The sequence below is a fragment of the Protopterus annectens genome, chromosome 9.part0 (genome assembly GCF_019279795.1).
Source record: "Protopterus annectens isolate FY-2018-M chromosome 9.part0, PAN1.0, whole genome shotgun sequence".
Classification (NCBI taxonomy): Eukaryota; Metazoa; Chordata; order Ceratodontiformes; family Protopteridae; genus Protopterus; species Protopterus annectens.
The window spans coordinates 1,385,386,410-1,385,403,048 of NC_056743.1; positions in this window are offsets into that span (position 1 = coordinate 1,385,386,410).

A 16,639-nucleotide genomic window follows, 5' to 3' on the forward strand; every position below is an offset into this window, starting at 1 on the left:
AGTGAGGCCTGCAAAACAGCAGCTTGTTATACAAGAGTATTGAGGTAGACATTACTGATACAATCTGGGGAGGATACACATGCAAATGCAGTTATTTATTGTTACATTTGCAGTCCTGATCACATTTACTTAACTAATGACATCCTGACACCATCTGTAAAAAAAAAAATCTGAAACACCTGGATTTGAACACTGACTCACCTGTACTCTGAACAGGCCCTTACTACTTACCCACACTGTCCACAAAGAAAGCTAGGTGGTAGTTGTATTTACACACCCAGTACTGTCCAGGGTGTTGACAGCCATGCCTCACCTCTGAGCATGTTTGTTTGAAGCAAGGTGAACCAAATTAAATCTTGCATTTTTTTCTTTAATGCAGAAAACTGTATGCTTAAAGTCATACAAATGGGGAAGGCATGGCCATCAGTTATTTATGCAATGAAACTGTGGCCCCAACATTTCAAACATAGGGTACAGCATGGACATCATAATATCTACTAGCAATTTTTCTAACAGATCTTGCAAGCCTGACACGAGACATCCACAAATAGATGTATTTTGCATTAACCTCAATCTGGTCAGTTACTGCATGTCCCTATTTGTGCACAGTTTGTCAATGAGCACCAGTAGACTCTGCTACTCCACAAGTCCAAGTTAAATTCCTGAAATTCGAATCACACGTGCTAATGCTTTGCTGTCATCTGTGCAAAGCAGCTTCTCAACAATGAGCTATGTGAAGAGGTGTAACCGTGGTTACTGGTCTTTACTTCGGCACTACACAGAAATGCATTCATAAACACAACAGAAGGGCAGTGACATGTGTGCTTCACTGAACACATACTTTCTGATATTCATGTGTGCCCTGCAGTAATGTACTTCCAAATGATATATCAGGACTTGGGCAGTTGGCAAACAGATTCCAGCATTACAGAGTGTAACTCCACTGTTAAATTTGCTATGGGTTTGTAGTAAAACTAGACACTGGTCATCCATAATCATATCACATTGATATTGTCAGTAACTTGTGTTAATGTGGACATACCTTCATCTGAATATGAAGACACATGACTCAATCATTGCTCTACTGCTGTTTCCAAAGTGTGTGTGTGTGTGTGTGTGTGTGTGTGTGTGTGTGTGTGTGTGTGTGTGTGTGTGTGTGTGTCATCTACACAACATCCTGAGAAACAGGTACATGTATGTCTCAATTCTGCAATATGCATTCATGATTGCTTATTTCAACTAGGTTTCCAGGATGTATTTTCTATGTACTTTTGCAAATTGAGCTTATGCAATCATAACACAAGTCCTGCATTTGCAAACAAGTCTCATAAGAGCCACAATCACCAATAACCAAAAGCCAATGAAACACAACAATAAGGACCAGAACAGGACACAGCTGATCTATCAACCCAAACACTATATTAGATTGAGTGCTTTCATCCGCTTGTAACCAGGACTTCTTCAGAATCATAAAACACTATAACAAGCCATCCTTAAATAGCCTTCCCAAAGTATATTAAAATCCAATTAACACTTCAAAACTCATTAAATTACATTAAAAGATCCATTAATAAAAACATTCCTTGAATTTTAAAGGCATAACAGTTGTATTAAAACCCCATATACATACACTTACATTACAAATTTGCATGACCTGATTACTCAGGCCAACATAATCATAACACAAAGGGGCAAAATCTTAAAACACTTGCAATGGATAAATTCTCACTCAGTCCAGGTGGTACCAGAGAATACAACCTAATTTTCCATTTAAGCTCAAGGCATTCAGTCATATCTTCCCATGGACCCCCCCCCCCCCCCACACACATTTTTATACACAATTTCAACCTAAAAAAATCTAAATTCATGTGAGGGAAATGTTTGCTCAGATGCATTCCTTTTTATTTTTGATATCAAGCACATACTCATATATGCATTCTCTAAAATGCCTCTGAGTTTTTCCCCACATCAGATGAACTGCACTCTTGACAAATTGCCATATACACTATTCCAAAAGAGTTACAAGTACAGTGGAAAGAAGACTTAATCCACACCCCACTGACAAACATCCAATTTTTCTCCAAAATGAACTTATGTTGCGGACAAGTACCACACTTGTAGCAATCTAACCTTTTACTGTTATATCCCAAAGTAACCAAATCAGCTTTTTCAAAATAATTTTTCACAGCTTTCCCTCTTCTATAAGTGATATATGGATACTCATTCTCCAGCCCACCCAAACTCTCAAAACAAGAGAGAATCCACCAATTATCTCTTAAAACTTTGAGAACATTAGTACAATCTATGGTGTAAATCATAACAAAAAAATGGGTATGTTCCTTCCCATTGCTTTTATGTGCTCTGTTCATAACTATTGTACTGTCCCCCCTAAGGAGCAGAGGAAAATCTCCACCTAATCTCCTCTTCCAAATTTCATCAAAGGTGTTCTGAATCAAATTACAGAGGTATCCACGGGCCACAAACATATTGCCCAATTTACATCCTACCCTTATGAAAGTCTAATCTTCAGATACCAATCTTGACAAAGGAACATATTGCCCTTTCACTTTACCCTTTTTCTGATGCTCAGAGTGACAACTCAAATAGTGAAAGAGGCTGTTGGAATACATAGGTTTCCGATAAATATTACTAACTAACCTCCTCATATTTGTGTCTTTAGTGATCTCCACAACTAAATAGTTTATTTTGACCGAACTAAACAAAATGACTAAATCTTAAAAAAGATGTGGAATTATTCAGATAGTCAATAAAATAAAAATATCATCCAAAAAACGGAGATATAAATTCTTGTACACACCCCCTGTTGGATATACTGCCCTTGTTAAACATCCCCTCCAGTCATCATGCCAGTGATGTTTATATCACAACCATTGATCTCCATTGACATATAACCTATGTGTGACCAGTACATATATACTAACATGTGTGATAATATAATATACTCACACAGGATGTGGAGACAGCAATACATGCTCTGCTTATTGTAATGCTATTGACTTGTCTTGCAGCTGTATATTCATTGATATATCCTATCTCAGGGACATTGCCATATTTACCAGGCCCTCTTACTCATTCCTGTCATTCATGTCAGTGCCTATTATCATCAGCACACTTTCCCTGCCTAGTGTATGTTTCATTGTGTTTGCCCTTGCTGTCCCCCAATTAGTTCATTCTGCAAATCATTTCTGTACTGTACATTGCACTCAGTACACTTTTCTTTACTGTGTTAATACTGCTGTTATTGCAGTATTTTCACCCCTGGTAGTAATTGGGGCTGTCCTCACAATCTCAGCAAGCAGCTTTGTTCGTAAACAAACTCGAGTGCTTCTTGTTTACCCATGCTGCGCTGCACAGTTTCCTAGTGGTAGCAGTGTTGCTGGCCACAAAGCCATGTGTGTATATGTGTAAGCGCGATAAGCAGCACGAAGCCTACATGGAGTTTATTGAATTCCCAGGATTGTTTAAATAGGCCTGATGACTCTCACAAAAAAAAAAAAAAAACTACATTTACTTGTTGCCAGAAAAAAAACACCCATTCATAGAACCTGTAACAAATTCCTGTGTTTCAAAAACCTTATAGATATTAGATGAAGTAAAATACTTTGCAGCTGATTCCATAAGACTTGCTGTCGGTGTAAGCAATCACATACATTGACAGCAGGCTTAGAGCAGGTGTTTTGAAATATGGTCCCCATAGTAAGCCTGTTTATGATAGGCCTTGCACTGAAGAAGATCACTTGCACTGAGACTCAACAAGTTTTTCAGAAAAATACAGTTACCACTGGAAAAACAACCAACATGCATGAATTTTTACTCATGGTGTTTTGTATGAATGATGCATGTTTTAAAGAATTATTTTTTTTTTTGAACCAGCATTGTAGTGGTTTCTATATTAGATAATAAGTAAGCAATGTTAATTTTTTCCTTTTTTGACCACTTGAGAGCAGTATTATCTCTTTGCATTTAACATATATGTATATATATATATATATATATATATATATATATATATATATATATATATATATATATATATATATATGTGACATTTGGTGATGCATTAATATGCAAAACTCATTCTTTGATATCTGTATTTTATTAAAGGATATATATTTTTATGTAGAAAAAGTTTTCTTTAAACAGTTTTTTCACCAATGAGTCTTTAAAAAGACATGCTATATAATACAATTAACACTTAAAAAGCTGTAACTCTAACAAGGGAAACCTGGTTTATGTTGTAGAGTCTACCTTGGTGGAATTAATGTATTTGTTTTTCTAATATTAGGTGCTGCGATTTTTTTTTTGTTTTGTGTGTGTTTGTGTGTGTGTGTGTGTGTGTGTGTGTGTGTGTGTGTGTGTGTGTGTGTGTGTGTGTGTGTGTGTGTGTATGTGTGTGTGTGTGTGTAAGCCATCCAATGGCAACTGAGTGAGCAAAGCTTGTCCATCAGCAGCCAATTGAAACAACTAAAATAAAAGAACAAACCTTGTTTTTTTTTGCAGGGGGCAAGCCCCCCACCCTTCCCCTCACCTCTGCTAATTAAATTTACTAACTCCAAGATCACACTACAGTGAGGAAAGGGCATCCCCACTGCACTATGATCTTGCACAAAACAACTGCTGACAAGTTTGATCTGCTGTGCTGGCAGTTTTCCAGATTTGACAAGTTTCCATTTGACAAGAACTTTTCAGTATATACTATACATATTATGTATGTATTATTCTTCTCTTATTTCTATTTTTGGTCTTAATGATCTCTACCATCTTTTATATTCTGCCCAGCCTTGCTATGCTTTCCCCAATCTGCCAGTTGACTAGGCAATACAAAGCAGCCTACCAGACAATTCATCCAAACAATCATTTTTCATCACTGTTTTCAAAGAATGAGGCCAGCCCAGCCTGATATCCACAGCTCTCTTCATAAACCTTTTCCATGCTCCTTTGTAGACTAGGTATGTTAAACTGATTAATACATATACCCATCCTTCTGGTCAGCCTACTTTGTACTATTTACTGTGTAAGTGGGAAAATGTGGCCAGAACTATTAATTAATTAAATACTTTTCCACCACCCCTTTGCCAGAATGGCCATAGTGACTAATCATTGCTGAAACCTTCATCACATTAAATTTGTTTCTAAGTGGTCAGTACAGCTTGTTTAAGTGTCTCGTCATAGCTGGGGAAATTGAGGATATAGAACCAATACTGAGTAAAATGATAACTGTTAGGCTGAGTAATAGGACATGGAATTCTGGTGAGAATGACAATAAAAGACATTAGGGTGGAATGCCACATGGGTCTGTCCTCTATCCAATAATATTACATGTGATTGTCTCAGCCATATCTGAGGACATAGAACGACCTCTTTGCAGTGTAGCAGTGAAGGATGTGAGGAAGAACATAGTAAAGAATTTGAAGTGGGTAAAAGGGTGACAGTCAAGGTGCGGTGGAAACAAATGCAAGGTACTACATTTGGGCCACAACAACACTAGTGTGAAGTCTCAGGTGGAGGGAGTAGAACTGGTGGCAACTGGTGTGTGGGATTACACCTGATGTGGGCAACCAAGAACACACCGAGAAGACATTGGCAGAGCAGCAGAATACCTGGGTGTATCCTCATCTGGAGAGATTCCAAAAGCAAAGACACAATGCTTCTACTCAACCAGGCCTTGTTCAGAAAATACCTTGCAGTTCTGGAGGTCATATAAGGAAATAAACATCAGGTTGCTGGAAGAAAACTACCAGAAAGAAGGTATATGACCAGAAGTTAGAAGAGTTGGGGCTCTTCTCACTTGAAACCAGAAGACATGAGCAAAAAATGATATTGATGCACATGATTTTGTCAGGGAGATGTGAAGGGGTCAATCTGATGAATTAAAATAGAGTGGATATATGCAGACGTTTGTATAAACTAACTACTTCCTGGATGTTCAAAAGTACTTTTTCATACAAAGGTTAGTGGATCTAGAGAACAGATTACTAGAATGGTTGCCTAGACTAAGATGAGTAGATTCAACCTGTTTATCAAAATATAAAAACATAAATAAATAGATTATGATTACATATGACATGATTTTTTTGTCCCTGTTATAGCAATGTTTACTATAATGTATTGATGGAAATGGTAAGATTTCATTTTTATTCCTTTTGTCTATTGTTTGTTAATCTGTAACTAAATGATGTTATTGTCTCTGCACACTGAATATTATGTAATAAAAATGTACCTATATTGAATTACTTCATCTTATCAAACTTGACCAGAACGAAAAGCAGGATAGTGAACAGCAGCTTTCAGTTTAAGATCATGTTAAAATGACTGCTATAACTGTGCTTCTGCAGAAGGCCAAGTACCCCCCACCACCACCCCACACACACACTCCCTGATTACTACATTCTAGCTCTGCCTTCACACTGCAGCAGAGATGTGAGCAAACATGTTCACCTTTCCTCAAAGTAATGAAATGTCAGGGGTATAATATAATAGTAGAGGGAATATGAGGAGACACGACCCCACATAGGTCAGGTGGGTGGCTCTACCCCTACAGAAACTGTAGGTTTGTATTTTCTTGTAGTTCTAAACAATGCAACTATTCTTCATTTCAGATATTTATCAGCAAATACAGATGTTTTGAGTGACAGAAGCTTCACAGTAGCATCTCTCAAAAGTATAGCCATGGACTAGCGAGCTGTGACATAATAGTTTGAGTTTTGTTACATTTGCAGTGATCTGACAAGTGTTGATGCCTTCCTTCACTTCAATGGTGAATTCAGGCAGTAGTCTGTGCAGTGTAGTTTGATGGCAAAGACCTAAATTATACTCACTGTGGGAACATTAGTCTGCTAAAATCAGTAGTTAAGGTACTGTTTTAACTTTGTTATGTTTACATACATGTATTTTGCATATGTAAAGTTTTACAAGGAGTGAATGTAAAACTGCCTGCCATAACCTAAATTGTAGAATAAATTGTTGCACCATTCATTAAAGATTATACGTTGCTAATGCGGTTTTTTCACTGCAGGTACAGGACGCACATGCTGGAAGAACAGTATTTCCATAACAGATCAGTGATAATGGCAGAGATAGATAATGAAATGTTCTCATAATAATAGCACTCAGAATGCATGTTCCTTTGAGAAATCATGTTTAGAATGTTGGCTGTTTATAGACATCGAATTAAAAATCATGTATATTGCTACCTAAACAACTACATTTGCCAAATTACTTTTGTGAAATTAAAAGGAAACTTGAGCATGCACATTGTATCTGCCAGTCACTTTAAATTCACAATTATTATTCACACATATGTTTAAGAGAATGAAGAGGAAAAAAACATATGTACCTGTTTATCATGCAACACCGATCAAAAAATAAAGCAAAAGGATTATTTCTCCAACACAGAACATGCTACAGTTGTGTATATATGAATTATTGCAGGATATTTCCTACTTCATACATTCAGAAAAATATACACAGAAAGTACAATTTCTATAGATTAAATTATAAATAAGTTTTTCTGTTTCATTAGTACTTGCATCATTTTTGTTATAGTTTGTCTGATTATAAACAAGATTTGCAAAACAAAAAAGTAATTAGCCTTTTTTCTTCTTTAATTTTGGAATGTGTTAGTTTTATTTTGTTGCACCTGCAAATCACAGTTATTTCATTTTATTTTTTTGGTCCCCTTTTTTGCACTTCAACTGACCAACTGCTGTCTATGGCTGCTCCTGTAGCCTGGTGCAATCCCTCAGGACTGGGACTGCACCATTGGTGGGTCAGAAAGGGGAGGAATTCTAGTACAGCAGTTGGCAACATAACAGACATTGTCCTGTATGCCAGGGGACTTTTTTGTATGCCTTAACTGGGCACAGTCACTGAAGTCACGTTCATTACTGTAGATAATGTCACTTAACTGTAGCCTCCGCTTCAGTGCTTAAATGCAGCAATTAATCAATCTGTTTCATGAGTTTAGTGGCATCCTCAATACAAGGAGATATGTCTGACAGTGAGCAGAAATTGTTTCCTCCCTCTAGGAGATGAATAGCCAAGAAAAAGCTGCTTATTTCCAACCCCCTTCTTGATTCCTCCAACTACTGAGCCATTAGCCAAACTTGTGTTGGTTGACTAGTAATCAGTGTGCTATCTCTCAGTGTCATAAACATCAGGGTACCACCCCTCAATGCTATGAAACATCAGAGTGCCATCCCTCAATGCCATGAAACATCAGAGTGCCATCCCTCAGTGCCATGAAACATCAGAGTGCCATCCCTCAGTGCCAGGAAACATCAGAGTGCCATCCCTCAGTGCCATGAAACATCAGAGTGCCATCCCTCAATGCCATGAAACATCAGAGTGCCATCCCTCAATGCCATGAAACATCAGAGTGCCATCCCTCAGTGCCATAGGACATCAGTGTCCAATCCCTTCATGCCACAGAACATCAGGGATCCAACCTTCTATGACACAAAACATTAGGTAATAGTAGATGGGTTGTGAGGAGACACAATAAAAGAACAAACCTTGTTTTTTTTTTTCAGGGGGGCAAGTCCTCTTTGCCATATAACATTAGGATGCCATTCCTCTATGCCACAAAATATCAGGGTATAATCCTTCTATGACACAGAACATCAGGGTGCAATCTCTTTATGCCATAGAACATCAAGGTGCAATCCCTCTATGCCATAGAACATCAAGGTGCCATCCCTCTGTGTCACAGAAAACAGGGTGCCATCTTTCTATGCCACAGAGCATCAGGGTGCCATCTCTCTATGTCACAGAACATCAGGGTGCCATCTCTCTATGCCACAGAACGTTAGGTAATAGTAGAGAGGATGTGAGGAGACACAATAAAAGAACAAACATTATTTTTTGCAGGGGGTAAGCCCTCTTTGCCACATAACATAAAGGTTACACCTCTCTATGCCATAGAACATCAGGGTGCCATCTCTCTATGCCATATATCAGGATGCCATCCCTTGATGCCCGTGAGCATCAGGGTATCATCTCCCTATGCCACAGAACATCAGGGTGCCATGGCTGTATGCCATAGAATGTCAGGGTGCCATCCTTCTATGCCAGAGGACCATAGAGAAACATACATCTCAGATGCATATCCAACCGCATTTCATAAAGCTAGGAAAAACAGAAAAAGCAGCCAGTTATATTCTAGTGACATTAAGTAAAACTTACTAATCAATAAGCACTCACTATTTATGAATACTGTATTAAACTGATTAGTTCGGGCATACTCTGGAAATTCCACTTCACTCTTTTAGCTAGTATTTAATTCATGAAGCTGCTTTGCATTTTCTGCACTGTTTGAAGTAACATAACTGATGGCAGAGAAAAAGTAATGTTCATTGTAGTTTAATACTCAGGACTTTTTTTCTTTTTGGTATAGTTTAGACAGTTATTTAATCTTAATTATTCAATTAGGTTAGAACAGTAAAGTTAGACGTATCTCTTTGTCCTGTAAGGGCAGACTTCTAAGATGATGCAGCAGAGATATGCACATGAAATGGCCAGAATGTAACCCTGCAACATCCTGAAAAAAAAATCAATGAAAACTAAATGTTATGCAAAATAGTGAAACATACTATGGTGGAAACAGGGGAAATGCAGTCCAGAGTCCAAAATGGTAGTGTAGTGACGCCATTACATACACTAGATTATCCCAGCACCAAATCTAACCTGCTAGCATAGATCTGTAGTATCAGGTAACCATTAAAAATGTCATGACTAGCATCACTGAGTCCCAAAATGTGGAGACAGAATGAATGAAAAAATAGTCATACATATAAGTGCAAGATTGCTATTTTTCAGAATATTCCCTTTTCTCTGAGGTATGGTGACGTCATAGTTGGTACATATGAGTTCAGGAGGAAGCAGGGGAGTTGCCTTCTGCAAAAAGTTTAAAGCAGAAGAGCGACGGTCGATGCTCACACTTCTCCTGTATTGGTCTTTTCTTTTCTTGGTCTTTTGGGACTTGGCAGTGTGAGATTTCAGTCCCAGTTGATAAGGTGACAACTGTAATATCCATCTGCACTGCTGCTGACCTGAGTTTGATTATCAGCTCTAGCAATGTAAGACCAACTAGAAAAAGAACAATGAGAGGTCATCTGCTTGGCTTTTCGGGGGACAACGGCTTGGCAGAATCTCATTTTGTGGGTGACTCCTAGTGGTGATGAAGACAGATCCCACTGCATGCACTTTCTCAGCAGGGCACATCAGGAAGTCTATCCAGACGTTATGGGAACAATCATGCACCCTGTGAAGCTCCAGTAAGTGCATGTCACATACATCCAGGTTTGTCCTTAAGCAAAGATGAACTAAGCCACGCACTTAACAATACCCTTTTGTTTGTATTTTCCCCCCAGATGTTTGCTTTAGAGCAGAGCTGATCTCTAACTAACTAATCAGATGGCTCATACCAGCAACTGTAGTACACTGCTAAAGTGTTTTCCTTGTTGTCACAAGAAACATCAATCTTGTCACCTAGCAGCAAATGACATCAGTAGCTTTTTCAAGACAGAATGTAGCTGTAGGAATTTCTGTGCACCATCCCAACTGTCTCAAACTGCATGGCTGGTAACTGATTTTTTTGTAAGTGGAGATGAGCTTAAAAAGTACCAAAAATAATCGTCAGGTGGCAGGTAGATTAGTACAAGCAGCAGCTAATGATTGCTTCTTTCTCCTCTACCACTAATCTTCTTATAAATTCTGTCATCTAGGTGAGATGGACATTTTGCAAGTCCTTTACTTCAGAGTAGCTCATTTTTTACTTGTATCTTATGAGTTCATGAGGGGGATGTATGACCTGGACAATACAGTATGATTGGGAAAAATAATGCAATGAAAGAATAAGGCTCGTTATGATCTCTATCCTGTGAGTCCAGGACTCTGTGCATAAACAACACTGCAGGTGATACAAGAGACAGGATAATGATAACACTGACAAGACAGGAGGCACAGACTGCACATCTGGAGATGTAGACATGTCATCAGTGTCAGGATTTGTTCTTTTTACTAGGTTAGGCCTTGTAGGCTCCGTTGCCATCTCAAGAAGTTCTGCTTTGCTATGATGTTGGAGTAGGGAGTAGTTGGCTAGTGAAAGTAGTGATCTTTGAAATCTCTGTTGAAATATTTACAGACAGATAAACTAAAATCTAATTTAAATCACTAACAACTAGACTTATTGAGCAGCCAGGCACAATATAAGCACGTATTGTCCTTGTAATACAAGAGATATTCTGTCTTCAACCAATTTGGGACATTGTGTGCAGTATTCAGTAAATCAGAGGAGCCATAACTGCCTTGTGACATAAGAAGGATACCCCCTACAACTGTTCTTCTGAGTCGAGCACTGTATTATAATCATTAAGAAGGGTAAGAGAGGTAGATGAAGCTTTAGTGAAACCTACAATATGAAGTTGGCATAAATGAAGAGAGGCCTATGTGACTATAAAATCTCCATATTTTAGAAAAAGCAGCTTTTAACTAGTGACTGTAAAGATAAGTAATATTGAAAGTATGAACACTGTCCCCTTCTGAACTGCTACATTGGTGCAGAGAACTGGCTCATATATCTCAGTGAAGCTACGAGCTATACAATGTAGGGCCAACCAATAGCAGCAGGTCATGGCAAAGAGATCAGACTAAACCTTATCCACTGGAAAATTCTAAAAACGATAAAGAAAATCCGTTCTTATTCTTTTTTTACAAGAAAATCCTATAGGCAAAAGCGACCATATACTAATGACCTTGAGGTTATGAAAAGTCAGACTTGGCTAAACAACAAAAAAAAGAACAAATGAGAACTGTACGTCACTGCTGGGGATTCTGGTGTTTTAGATACAGGTCCTTCATTCATCTAATGAACAGCAAACAAATAAATCCAAACCAGCCCAGAAGGTGAAAATGTTGAAACACAGGTGCCCAGTAGGAAGGTAGCTGCAATAAAGAAGCTGCACCATGACAAAGTAAAATCATTTTTAATACAAAATGGTAAGCTCTTTCACAATGGCAACCATTGCTTCATCAGACAGTTCATTCAAACAGCAACAGCACTTAAATACTTTAATTCATTACTAAATCAACCAATCCTACCACTCAAAGTTAATTCAGCACTCAGCAATCAATTAATTACTATAGTTATGTTTTGCCCTTAATTGCTGAAGTCAGAAAAGCTCTGTTTTGAAACCACATGCACAAAATGTAAAGACAAGAACATGTGGATAAATATAAATAAAATACATAAAAAGTCAATGAATAAACACATATACACATATTCCCCATTTAGTAACTACTTATGTGCATGGGTATAAGCATAAAAATATATATAAAAATATATATAAAAGTATAAGCAGTACACAATCAACAACTTAATACATATATTCTGCCTAATAAATGCACGTTGTCCACCTAGTAAATACATATGCTTTAATACATACATCTCAACAAATGCTTGTCTTTAGTGATATCTATGCTAGTAGCAGCTCAAGAAATACTGTCATATTGACCCAAAGCCCTGCATGTGTTTATGTATTCACTTGTTAAAATAGTATTATTATTATTTGTTTTATTTTAACCTTCTAGATTTTAGCACTGGCTTCAATGGAACACTATCATTCAAATTCAAACCTCTGTGTGCTCCTAAATGCAAAATCCATTTTACTTCCATATTTTCAGTAGTATTGACTATGTCCCCCATCCTATTGCTGACATTCTGAATGTGTAAAACCTGAAACAAAAATATATGGTCATCCCCCTTATCCAATGTATGCTTAGCCAAAGCACTATACAGTTGCCCTTTTCTAGTGCAGTAAAGGTGATCCCTTATCCGTTCCCTAAGGCGATGGTTAGTTTTGCCAACATAGAAATGGAAACATGTTGTGCAGTGAGCTACATGCACTACATTCTTAGTATTGCAATCAGCAGAATTCCTTAGCTCCCATAGATGCCCTGTTTCAGGGTGCTTGAAAAACCTTCATTCATCTATATAAATGCACTGTGTACATTTTCCACATCTGTGTGTACCATTCACTGTGCTATCCATCAGAGTAGGTATCCTTGGATAGCAAAGCTGCTATTTCAGACTTTTCTTATTTCTAAATGTAAAATGTGGTTGTCAACCCACTATGTTGGTAGTATCCTCATCTACTAACAACATATGCCAGTTTTGTCGTATGATGGTTTCAAACCTTTTCACATCTCTTGTATATGGTAAAACCATCGGAATGTATGGTAATACACTATTCCTGATACCTACCCTGTCACTACCTGCTCTATCAGAATAGTAGGGCCTAGCTTTAACTTATCTTTCTTTGTGTACATTATGGTACACCTTATCAATTTCATGTTCACTATACCCCCTATTAATGAAACCTGTTCTTAGCCTAGTTAACTCATTTCTATACACTTCCTCTTGACAACATAGGCAAGATGTTCTCATTGCCTGACCTCTGATTATGTTAGGAAAAATCTTAGGCTTATGTATACTGTTTCTGTGTAGAAAAGAGGGTCTGTAGCATTGTTTCCTATGTAATTTCGTAAACCATTGGTCATTTTCTCTGTATATGGTAACGTCCAGGAAGTCTAAACTCATCTCAGAACAGTTCATCGTAAACTTTAAAAAGTCACTAGTAGTATTTAGGTATGCATACAGGGATTTAAGTTGTTCACCATCACCTTTCCAAAAAATAAAAAGATCATCTATGAAATGCCTATAAAAGGCTATTTGGGGATTACCTAACAGATGTTCATATTCCCAGTTAAACATAACCAGGTTTGCATATGTGTTGGCACAACTTGTGCCCATGGCATCCCCTGACAACTACTTATAGCATATGCCATTGAACATAAATATGTTGTGCTCTAGTACCAGTTTCTAGTAACATACAAAGAAAGTCTATCTCAGTAATAGAGAACTTTCCCTGCCTTGTCAACACTGATTTCACCATGCTTATCCCCTGGTCATTGGGTATACTTGTAAATAAAGACACTACATCTAGAGTGGCCAGCATCCCCATGTCTACTGCTCTCATTTGCTTCACTGCCCCATAAAGGTCCACTAAAAACTGTTCTGTGTCTTTCAAGACATATGCATATTCATTGAGTGCTGTCTTCAATTCCTTATCCAGGTATATAGAGATAGGTTCTGATTGCCATCCTGCCCCTGCTACTATAGGTCTAAATTTCGGGTTATATGGGTCTTTGTGTATCTTAGGGAGGCCATGGATTTAAGGTATGAGTGGATTTTCAACAGTAAAATAATTAAAAAGATCTTTACTTAATAGTTCCATACGCATACATTCATATCAGGTCTGTGGTGGTGCTGCGGTAGTGTTGTCGCCTCACAGTAAGATGCTGTCCGGTTTGATTCTCAGCTCGAGCATCTTGTGTGTGGAGACATGCGTGAATGGGTGTATCTTCGTAGAAGGCTGTATGTCAGGGCTGGTAACTTGGCATATAAAAATCAACTGCCAATCATTAGCAGACTGGAGTTCCGCTGTGACGACCCCTAACTGGGAAAAGCTAAAAGACACAACAACTGTATCTGCGGTGGTGGTGCTGTGGTAGCATTGTCGCCTCACAGTAAGATGCTTTCTGGTTCAACTCTCAGCTAGAGTGTTTTCTGCATGGAGACATGTGTGAATGGGCATTCCTTCATTGAAGGTTGTGCATCAGGGCTGGCAACTTGGTATGTAAAAATCAACTGCCAATCATTAGCAGACTGGAGTTCTGCTGTGGCGACCCCTAACTGGGAAAAGCTGAAAGACACAACAACATGCATTCATGTAAGGTACTAGCAATCTGTTCACTCATTTCAAACACAATTGTTGTTGGTACTTCAACATATACATTTGGATTCAAAAACATTTCTTGCATAAATGTATTATAAAAGTCAGCATTCAATATCACCACTGGTCCCCCGTTGTCAGCAGGTCTTATAACTATGCTATCATTAGTCTACAAGTCACACAATGCTTTGTGCTCGCTCTTTGTCAAATTATACTTTCCTTTGTCTAAAAAACTATTGTTTCCTGTGCTATAAATAGCATTTTCAGAAGCTTTTAAGAAGGTTTCTATATTATGCTGCAATATTGGTACATACAGACTGTTTTTCTTAAACTGAACATCCCTTGCCTCATTGCCATTTCCAAATTGTTGTTTCAGTGTTACATTTCTAGTAAACATATGTAGGCATAACAGAAAATCACTAAAGTCCATTTTAGTCAAAGGTATAAAATTCAAACCTCTGTTTAATAGAGAAGTCTGAGCTGCAGGCAGTTCATATTTGGAAATACTCCATATTAACTCTCCTTCCCATACCCCCACATTTTCTTCAAAGTGTGAGTTTGTAACTGACCTGGTGCCTCTTTCCGTTTCTGGCCCCTGTAGATGTCCTGTTCCACAGATTTTCTCCTCCCTGCTCAAAACGGTAGGGGTATAACAGGAAAAACCTGTTGTTGTCCTCCTTCCATATTAATCTTCCTTCTTACCATGGCTGTAGTTGTGGAGGCAGTTGTTGCCTTATTGTTGGTTGCCGAAGACGATGGCACTTCCATCGGTGTAGAATAAATAGAATGTGCCTCATTTGGTGAAAGGACACTCTCTCCTGGCCGTTGATTCATTGTTTCCTCTTCCTCCCCGAGTGCATTGGTCGTCTCTTCAGTCTGTACCAGATGCTTCGTCCTCGGTCTCTCATGCCACTCAAACAATTGAACTTGCCCTCTCCTCTGCTGGTAGGCTGTTGATGCTACCTCTGATGGCCCATTGATTTCTCTCATAAATCGCAAAATGCGGTTGGTAGTAGACTGCTCTGCAGACTGTGCAGGTTTCGGCCAAGTAAAGACATGCTGGTTGGTGAAATCTATTAGATCCCTTCACAGTTTCTTTTTCTTTTTCTCAAGCAGTCTGGTTTCATAGTTTCATAGTCTGGTTTAATCATCTAATGAGCAGTTGAGACGCACAGAAGAAACAAAGCAGACTGTACAGATTCAGGTTAAGGTACATCACAGTGACATTAATTGAGAGAAGGTCATGCAGTTTATTAGGAGGTAAGGAGGTACCAAAAGGGTTAAAGAACAGGAGGCCCATTGTAAGTGCCATAAACCAGTGAATTTCTTTTCATGGGTGTGACATCACAAGGTTAGTGCCAAACTTACAGGAATAAAGACAAAAGGGACAATGGTTAAAAACAGTTTGTATGCCAGGAGACAGTGAAGAAGTTAAACCAGCATCAAATGCTATGTGCTAAAGTTTAGTAGGAATCACATGGCCAACACTATGGAGTATGCTTGAAGTTTCAAGCATGCAGAAGAATGTGTGACCAGAGGAGTGTTGTTAGTCTACTGTACAATTAATATTAGTGCAGAGACTGTGCTTGCCCTTTAGATGGTGAGGCTAATCTACAAGACAAAACACAGTGTTTGCAGTAGAGTTGTAGCATAACTCCAGACTTCTGCCGCAGTCTTAGGAGGGAAGATAAGGGAGAAACATGCACTGAAAAGTTAGCAGAGACCACGTACTGAAAAGAAAACAAAAGAGGATAAAGTAATGTTATCAGATAGTGCACTGACCACCTGTGCAACAGGAAAGGAATATAAGGAGCAGACTGCATACG